Source organism: Moschus berezovskii, chromosome 13, assembly GCF_049115385.1.
Source record: "Moschus berezovskii isolate FMDL1 chromosome 13, NW_MosBer_1.0, whole genome shotgun sequence".
In the NCBI taxonomy this organism is placed as follows: domain Eukaryota; kingdom Metazoa; phylum Chordata; class Mammalia; order Artiodactyla; family Moschidae; genus Moschus; species Moschus berezovskii.
In genome coordinates, this window is record NC_142472.1 from 511,191 (window position 1) to 521,219 (window position 10,029).

Below are 10,029 nucleotides of genomic sequence, written 5' to 3' on the forward strand. Positions count from 1 at the left end.
TATCCTTTGATCCACAAAGGATTTGAAGCAATGGTTGGCAAAGACGGAGGAGATAAAAACGCCGTGTACACTGTGTTCCCTTTTTAAAACAAGAAGTAGGAGGGGTTTGTCGCTATGTTTAAACAGTCCAGAACGTCCACTGAGATGCAGCCAGTGGTGCCACTTCAAGTCGTGGAAACGTGACCTGAGCCCCCCACCCCACCCTGAGCCTGTGACCCGAGGGGTCACCTCCCACGGCCCCCACTGCCGGCTACACCATCCTCCCAACACCCCGCACCCAGTGACCCCCCAGAAAAGAACAGAGAGACCCCCGAGGACTTGCTGGGGGTCACTGTTCACATGGTCCTGGACCACCACCTGGACCCCCAGGTCCTTCGAGCTTGGCGGGTGGAGGAAGTGGTCGCACTGCAAGTGTGACATCTTTCCTCCAGAAGAAGGACCCTGGAGACCCTGGGCTGAAATAACCGCTGCAGCAGCGTGTGGCGGCCCATGGCCGCTGTTTGTGGCCGCGTTTTGTGGCCGCGTTTTGGCTCCCGTGCCCTTTCTCACATCAAAAAAGCTCGTCTGCTCGCACCTCGACGCAGTGCTCTCAGGCTCGGCGCACAGGCCCGTCTGTGGCCCCGCGTGTGTCCGCGCGTGCTGCCCGCGGAGGAGACGCTGTTGCCAGGGTCACGGGCGTGCGTTTTTATTTCAGGTGCCCCGTCAGGAACAGCATCACTCAGGAGTTTACAAATTCAGCGTCACGTATTTGTGTAGCGAGGGCATCTTAGCCGTTTGTCGTGATTTTTTAAATATTTGATCACATACTAACCGTCAGCTGTTGATCCAGTGTTCCTTGTTTTACCTTCCTGTGTAGACAAGTTAACTCTAAAATGATCCGTCAGGCAAGAATTAACTAAATACATTTTGTGGTATTCTTTCCTTTGAGTTTCCACTAACTTTATTCAGCTGGAAATCATCTTGAGAAAGGAAATAAAACGTGGCTTGTCACACACCTGGTCCTCACCTCTCTGACGGCTGTGGGGGAGGTGAGTCTCAGGTCAGGAAGCAGGAACGGACACTTCCTGGGGGGACCCCAGGGCTCGGACAAGGCCAGCGGCCGTCCTGGGATGCACAGTTGCCCGGTGGGCTGGGCAGAGCCCCGGGCAGAGGAAGGGCTGCCCAGAGGAAGCGGGGGCCGGGGGAGGCAGTGGCCACTTCCCTGGGACGTCCAGGGAGGCTGCAGTGCCCAGAGCAGTGCCTGGGGTCAGCATCAGGGCGGGCAGGGAGGCCACCAGTGGGAGCCTGGGCCCGGCGCTCCAGAGCCCAGTGCTGCGCGTGGGGACGGGCTTGTGTTCAGCCTCTCCTGACGCGCTCCTTGGCGCCTGGAGACGCAGGAGATGGGGTCCCCATGCTCCTCTCCTCCTGCCCAGGAAGCACTTCTCAGAAGAGCAGGTGTGAGCATGCCCGAGGACTGGCTTGGCTCAAGGGGTGCCCCCTGGACACTCAGTGTGTGCGTCCACCTGCGGCCTGTGAAGGCACCGGGCCTTTTCCCTGAAGGAACTGAGAGCCTGAGGAAACTGGCTTTTCTCATATCCACAGAAAACCTGACCAACAGTTGATCCAAGAGAAAAAGTGGGAGATTCTATTCGAACCCTAAGGACTGTAACCCCGAGGACAAGTCTTTCAGAAAGTTCTAGGACTCCGCCTGTCAGAGGTCTGAGCACACGTGGGTAAGCTTTTGAGACAAAGGGTTATGGTCATAGGACCCAGGTTTGCAGGTCGGGGGCATCACTGCGGCCCCACACGCGTGCGCGCAGGGGCCTCTCCTGGAGGCCTGGTCAGAGCAGATGCTCGGCCTGGACCGCAGGGAGGGAGGAGCCCCAAACCCGTGAAGTAGGAACCGTGCCTCCCCTGCCACACTGAGAGCCAGCGCGGTTTCCCACGTGGCCCGCCCCTCCCGCGGTTCCCTGGACCCCAGCTGGGTCCTGAATTCGGTTCATTCTGTCCACCGTCCACCCCACAGATTCGGGCTCAGCCCCAGGGTCAGTAGGCAGTGCTGGACCCCTAGCACCCCCACTTCTGTAAAGTGGGGTTCCCGCCGCCCTGGGGCGGCTCCTGAAGCCGACAGAACACCTTGCTCCCATGGCCAGCTTTTGAGAAAGGTGGCGGGTGAACGGCGGACGACGAGACCGGTGGGCCCAGACCAGACAGTGCTGACTGGCGGGCCTCCTGTCCCCACGCGGCGCTGGCCCCCGGCGCCCCCGTGTCTGCAGCGTGGCGCTTTCCATGCCCGGGCCTGGGGAGACCCCTCCGGCTCAGCCACAAGTTAACCTGGGCTCGATGCCTTGAAAGCCCACCTGTGGCCCATCAGACACAGTACGTCTGCTTTAACTGCTAAAGAAAGGGACACTTTGACCAGAAGTAAAGAGCATCCTCTAGTCCCATCACTTCACGGGAAATAGATGGGGAAACAGTGGAAACAGTGTCAGACTTTATTTTTTTGGGCTCCAAAATCACTGCGGATGCTGATCGCAGCCATGAAATTAAAAGACGCTTACTCCTTGGAAGGAAAGTTATGATCAACCTAGATATCATATTAAACAGCAGAGACATTACTTTGCCAACCAAGGTCCGTCTAGTCTAGGCTATGGTTTTTCCCGTGGTCATGTATGGATGTGAGAGTTGGACTGTGAAGAAAGCTGATCACCGAAGAACTGACACTTTTGAACTGTGGTGTTGGAGAAGACTCTTGAGAGTCCCTTGGACTGCAAGGAGATCCAACCAGTCCATTCTAAAGGAGATCAGTCCTGGGTGTTCATTGGAAGGACTGATGCTGAAGCTGAAACTCCAATACTTTGGCCACCTCATGCGATGAGTTGACTCACTGGAAAAGACTCTGATGCTCAGAGGGATTGGGGGCGGGAGGAGACAGGGACGACAGAGAATGAGATGGCTGGATGGCATCACCGACTCGATGGACATGAGTTTGAGTGAATTCCGGGAGTTGGTGATGGACAGGGAGGTCTGGCGTGCTGTGACTCATGGGGTCACAAATAGTCGGACACGACTGAGTGACTGAACTGAGCTGAACTGAAAGAGCATCTGTGTTGGACTTCCATCCACTAGAGGTCCAGTGGTTAAGACTGCATGTCCAACGTAGGGGTTGAAGGTTCAATCCCTCATTAGGGAACTAAGATCTTACATGCCTTTTTTTTTTTTTTTTTTAACCATGGAAGAATGTATCCCTGACTTGTTTGATGTTCTTTGTTCTGACAAGCCATAAAACTGCTGAAAACTGCTTCTCCTGGACAGATTCCCAGCATAACCCGGGAGGATGGCTCCCACCCATGGCCTTCAGGTGGCTCAGGTAAAACTCTGCTCCTGTTACAGGCTGCAAGCTGACTATATGAGACGCCTCTGAGCCGGGCGCTGGTCTCTCCCACCTCCAGAGTCGCCACCTTGGCAGAAACCCGGGTGAGGCCCAAAGGCGCCTGTCATGAATGATCGAGGCAAAGTCAGAGGGTCGTGGGTGCTCCAGCCAGGAACCTGGATGGCGCCCAGGCACATGCATGCTGCTCATCACCAAGTTCTGGGCCAGGCAGGGTCGTGGCGGAGGTGTGGACGCACCAGAAACGCACGGCCAGAGAAGAAATTTAAGTCTTTCAGAAACATCCAGAAGGAAACAGCCAACAAATGCTGGTCTCCACACTCGCTCTGCCAATGGACGACAACAGGGAGACAAGTTCTGACTTTCTGGGCCCCGGCGGCGTGGTGACCGTGGAACATTAGAGGTACTCATCTGTCGCTGTTTCCTAAGTTAATCTGAACGCACCTGAGACACTCTTACTTCTTTGTCTCCCAGCGTCGGGAGGCAGGGAAAGGCTGCCCTGCCCGCGTCCCGGTGACCTGCTCCAGTGCCTGCGACCCCTGCTGACCCACGGCCCCTGCTGACCCGCGAGTCCTGGTGACCCGCCTCAGCGCCCATGGCCCCTGCTGACCCATGGTCCCTGCTGAACCGCCCCAGCACCCACAGTCCCCGCTGACCCACAGTTCCTGCTGACCCACTCCAATGTCTACAGACCCCACTGACCCGCGAGTTCCAGTGACACACTCCAGCGCCCGCAGTCCCCACTGACCCGCTCCAGCACCCGCGAGTCCTGCTGACCCGCTCCAGTGCCCCCCGGCCTCCTCGTCTGCCCGTCCCCTAGTCTCGGGCGAGGGCTCAGACCTGCTGGGCACACACTCAACTCTGGGCTGGCCGGCATCACCAGGGCCACCAGAGGGCACTGCAGGGCCTGGGCCCCACCGCCCCCCGGGGCGTGCAGACGCAGCAGGCTCGCGGGGTGGGCGACGGCTGGGGTGCTCGCGGCTCACCTGCTCATTGCATCGGGCGCGGGGACCCCCTCCCCACAACTGATCCTGCTCAAGAGCAGGACTGGCCCCCACTCAGCAGGGGGCCTCCCCAGTGTGCCCGCAGGGCGGGTGGGGCAGAGTGGGGTCCCTGCCTCCAGGGGTCGTGTGGACATGGCCACTGCTCCCCTGCAGTCCCTGTGGACAAGAGTCTTGTCCACAATCATCACACAGATGGGCCGTGAGGATGAACTCCTGGAGGGGGAGACGCCTCCTCCTGTGATTAACTCCGGATCTCACTGAGGCGCACGGAGGCAGGTCGTCCAACACTTACTCCCGGCCTGAGAGGGGCCAGGACAGGCAGGGCCGGGTGATGCGTGAGGGCGGGTTCAGGATTCAAGAGTGGCTCCAACGCCACGTAGAACGAGAGCCCATTAAACAGAGCGTGCGGGTGCATGTGTACACGTGTGTTCTGGCATGTGAGGCGTGTGTGCACACCTGCTGTTCTATTACCGACACGGGTTAGAAAGCCTGGAAGGAAATGTGCCCCAAAGTCTAACCCGTTGGAGCCTCTGGAAAGTGGGCGCAGGAGAGGCTGGAGAAGACGCAGGACCAGAGCCCTCAGGGGGCGGGGTCTCGGCTCCGCAGTGCTGGAGGCAGGGAGGTGGTCTCGGGGCCACCAGAAGCTCCAGCAGAGGTGTTACTCCCCCAGGACTGTGAGTCTGTGCTCCCCCAAACCCCCAAGCCGCACCCCAGCCTCACAATAAACTGAGCAACCACCGTTCTCCAGCCCCGAAAGCCTCCCGCAAAGGTGGGCGGCCAAGAGAGCAGCTTCCTTCTCTGGGATCTGTGGGCAGAACGTCCACGTCCGGGAACTTGCGGGAGTCTGGGAGGAAGACCCCCCAGGATGGGCCGCGACACACACAGGAGAAGTGAAACTCCTGTCTTCTCCACGAGAGGAAGTGGCATCGCGCGGACGGGCTCCAGGGGGATGTTCCCCACACGGGGACCCTCCTCCACGTGCGCACTTCAGAGATGGGCGCACCCCCAAGAAGGCACCGGAATGCAAGCCCGCCCAGCGTCTCAGAGAGGGAGGGGCATGCCCTCTGCGGCGAGGGGACCGTTTTATTGGTAAATTCATCGTACTGGCGTGCAGTCGCCCACAGCGCTGACCTCCACTGTGCAGCAAGGGGTTCGGTTACACGCGTGGTCTGCCGTGCTCTTTCCCATGACGGCTCATCTCGGGACGCTGGACGCAGCGCCCTGAGCTGTGCGGTAGGCCCTGTGGGTCACCCACTCTGTTTACAACAGTCTGCACCTGCTGGCCCCAGCTCCCAGTCCTCCCCTCCCGGCAGAGGAAACTCTTCCAGCAAAACGTATGGTCTAGACTTGCTTTCACCCTTCCGGCCATCACCATGTCCTGGATGAGACCCGGTGGCTAATGAGCACTCACAGAGGCCCCGCAGGACCTGCTCTTGTGTTTGCCTGAAATCCTGGCGTGACGCTGGCTCCGGCACCTGTGTGTCTCTTAAAGCAAACGCTCTAAGGATCAGGCTCCTGGCATGGGGTGCTGACATGCACCTTCATGAGTCCAGGACATCCCCACGGCCTCAGGGTGCCCACATCTGACCATATTCTGACCGGGACGTCCCGAGGCCCTCACCGTGAGACCCGGTTGGAGAGCAAAGCGGGACCTGGGTCCGAGCTGCTGTTCACGGTGCAGACGGCAGAGGTTGTGCTCAGACCATCAGGAACAGAGCTCAAGACTGTCCTTCCTGGAAGAACAGCCTTCAGAAAAACCCTTAGGGCAGAAAGATCGCCTTCCCTCTCAGCCAGAGGGAACCAGGTCACAGTTCCAGAGGCTTTCGGGACAGGGCTGCCAGCCGGGATGCGAGTCACACCTGCATGCAGACGTATGTAAGCAGGCGTGAGCGTCAGCAGGCCCCATGCTCGGTGACAAGCATGCCAGCCCCATCCCAGGTGTATGCGCGTTGGGTTTCTCCGAAAGCCGTGAATCTGGAGTATTTTCTCTTTATATTATTGCTCTGAAATCCCAAAGTTGAGTGCCTTGCCATTTTTCAAGAGAAGAAATATTTTTGAACGTGACCATGTTTGGAGGCGGGGCCTCTAAAGCAGGGATTAAGGTCAGATGAGGTCACTAGGATGGCCCTAATCCCATCTGGCCTGTATCCTCGTGAGAGGGGACTGGGACACAGCGTGCCCAGGGGCCCACCACGCGGGCATATGGAAGGCGGCCGGGTACGGACCAGACGCGGGGTCTGCCTCCACTGCGGCCGTGGGCCCGGCCTCCAGGGTGGGGAGAAATGAGCTCCCGTAGTTTAAGCCACTGGCCAGTGGGGCTCCTGTGACAGGAGGAAGATGGAGGACGGGGCGGGGACGCCTGCCTGGCCTGAAGACCCGTCTGCCAGTCCCTGCGGTCCCGAGGGCCTCCCAAGCCTGCTCCCTCTCCCAGCCGTCGCGTCTCCTACAAGAGCCCACTGTGGCCCCTGCGTGTCCAGGGGCTTCACGACGCTCGCTGTACCTCACAAAGACGTGTCTTATTCAGAGGCAACACTGAGAACCTCGTCTCCTGAAGCAAATCCTGAGCTCAGGACAGAGCCCAGAGGCTCAAAGCGTCCGACACTCGGAAATCCGTGTTCAGGGAGGGAGGAGGCAGAACAAACAGCAAAGGGTGACCAGATAGGACGCCCGCAAGGGTCTCAGCTTTACAGTCACTGGCCCCCAAACCACCCCCGACCCCCGCCAGCGCCTGTATAATTACCCCGCAGGGCAGGAGCACTTTGGACCTGCCAGCTCCCTAGACCTGTTTTTCTTCTTCAGAGGACAGGGATAGGACTTCCTGCCTGGCTGTGGGGCCCCCGGGTGTGGGGGCGGGGACGGCCTCAGCGCGACCAAGCGGCACAGGCACCCGCTCAGCCCGAGGTTTCTCCCCTTTCCTCCCCATCCTTCTGTGCAGGAGCTGGCATGGCCAGGCCAGTGACTGCGGTTCAGTAGCTCAGTCACGTTTGACTCCTTCACGACCGCATGGACTGTAGCCCACCCGGCCCCTCGGTGCAGGGTCCCCACTTACAGGGCGAGCTTCCAGGACCTGAATCCCACCGCTGCAGCCCTGGGGAGGGTGCTTTGTCCTGAAAAGAGGCCCACAGAGGGAGACCGTGTGGCCTGCTGTGCCTGGGACAGTCCAGTGCCCGCTGTGGTCCTGCGGCGGGAGGCTGATGGCCCAGCCCCGAGGGGGAAAGCTATTGGAGGTTTATTTCCCTGTTGACCAAACTCTAGACGGGAACAGCAAGACAATTAAGCGAGGAGGCTGGGCCCTGCCAGACCACATGGCTCTGATTCCTGAAGTCAGGAGACCTCCCGACCAGATGTGCGCAGAAAGGCTCCCTAGAGACCAAAGTGGGGTCATGTCGAAGGATGTTCTACCCAGACGCCTCTGCGGTGAAACCACCTGTCTAAGAGGTGTGTGTGCACGTGGGAGGATCCTGAGACAGAGCAAGCGTGGACTGTGCGCCAGGCCAGCCACAGTGACGGGCCAAAGGAAACCCGGAAGAAAGGCCCGTAGAGGTGACTCAGATCAGGCGAGGGCTGACCCGGGGCCTCTGAGGGCCTCCCGGAGTCCGCCCACGCGTCTGTCCACACGTTCTGGACTCTTTTTCCTCTTAACAAACACTTGCTTCCCTGCTTTCTGTCTTTGTGGGAATTCTTTTTGCAAAGCTGAAGGCAGGGCCTTGTCACTGACCCCGGGCCTAGTGGCTCGGCTGGTGCGTCCACCGCCGGGACACTGCCTCGGTCTCTGGCTGGGAACCCAAGCCCCGCTCCAAGCCGCCGCAGGCCGAGGCCGCCGGGATCAGTCACCCCGGACCTCACGCGCAGGGGTGGGAAAGGGTGGAGGGGACGTGGAGACGACGCGCACTGAAGTCCAGGCTCCCGGGCCGGTGCCTCGTGGAGACTGGGTGTCTGGCGGGGTCACCGTAAGTCTTGAGGCTGCATCACGTGGGCCTTTCTGTGCCCCCCTCCCCAGTCCCTATCACGTATCTGTGACCCTGCCGGGGAACCACCTGCTGTCCCGGGAGGGCCGAAGCCGCGTATGCTCCTCTGAGGACCCTCTGAGCACGTCTATCCGGCTGACCCCACAGGCCTGGCCCCAGAACAGTCCCCTGCTGCCCCAGCGGCTGGGACAGGACGTCTCTTCTTTACCTTTCCAAACTACTCATGGAAATATTCAGACAGACACGAAAAGACGCTTCAGTGATTCTGTGTTCCCAGCCACCGTTTCCTTTTCCCTCTTGCTGGAGTCTATTTAAAGCCAACTCCAGATATCATGTCATTTTAACCATAACTATTCTTCTTCAGCCAAAAATAAGGAAAACCTGACTTCTTGCTTTATCGGGAAGGGTGTGAGCAGCGAGCTGCGACGCTTCCCGTGGGCGGTTGGGGCGCCGGTGGCTAGCCCACCCCGACCTGCGGGGACCCTCCACCATGCTCGGGGCTTCACAGTGATCTGTGGTGCTGCCTGAATGCCCCGTCAGCCCTGGGGGGGGCGGGCACCCCCGGAACTAAAGTGCTCGGACAGCACATCTTATCCAAATGGCAGCAGCTCCTACAATCAGGCAAAAAGAACTGGGAGTCCCACAGGAAGACGGGGGCCTGCGGTGGTGCGCACACACCCGGGTGGGGGGCCCTCGGGCCTCTTGGTGAGCCTCTGCTGAGGAGCCGGTCCTCTGGCCAGTGTTTCTCTCACATGGGGCCTGCAGCCTCAGCGCTGCAAAGCTGGCTCCTCACACAGCCTGACCGTGGGACGCCGGGGACCCTGTGGGCGTGCGCCAGCTTGGGGGGCTGTGTGGGCACACCCCCACCCTGGGGGAAAGACTTGCACAACCAGCTTCCCGGCTGCGGACGTGACCCTCCCTTGTGGACAGTCGTCGGCTTTGAAGCGAGGGTGCCCAGGACGCTCAGGGCGGCGGGCATTTGGAGGTTGGTGGAGGGGTCCGGCTGCTCTTGCTCCTGAGGAGGGGACTCGGGCAGGTGCTGGCAGCGGGGCCGGCAGCCCTCGAAGGCCCTGTGGCCATGACCGCTGGCTGCCTGCAGAGGGGCCCTTCCTTTCTGTATCTCTCCCGCCATGCTTCCTGGATGGGCCCCCTATCTGACGCTCACCCACGCTTCATCTGGCCCCAAATGCCCCCGGTCGGGGTACTACTGTCATCCTCAAGTCCAAGAGCACGCGTCCGTGGTCTGCCTTTCCTGTGGGGCTAGGACCAGGCGGGTGTGAGGACGTGGCGGGACACAGCGGCTGGAACCCACCAGAGACGGCAGGAGTCAGGAGAGGCCGAGGGAGCCTGCACCAACAGGCCGGGGGCGCCTGGGCCCAGGGCAGGGGGCACATGCCGGACGTGCTCTTGGAGACGGGGAGGAGGAACGTGTGGGCCCCACAGAAAGGTCAGGACGGGAAGGGGTGCAGGGAGCCACCTGCCCCGGCCGGAAGTTGCTCCGTCCAGGGGGCACAGGGGCTGGGACGGGCGGAAACAGGGGGCTGGAGGCACCGGCTGGGGGTGGGCTGTGTGCCCGATGATTTCTAAGACCAGGACGGGCCGATGCCAGGGCCCCGCGCTGGTGGAAGGGCCAGTCACCGTGCCTGTGGACCGAAGTCTGCAGGAGGCACCTGGGGCGAAGGCTGAG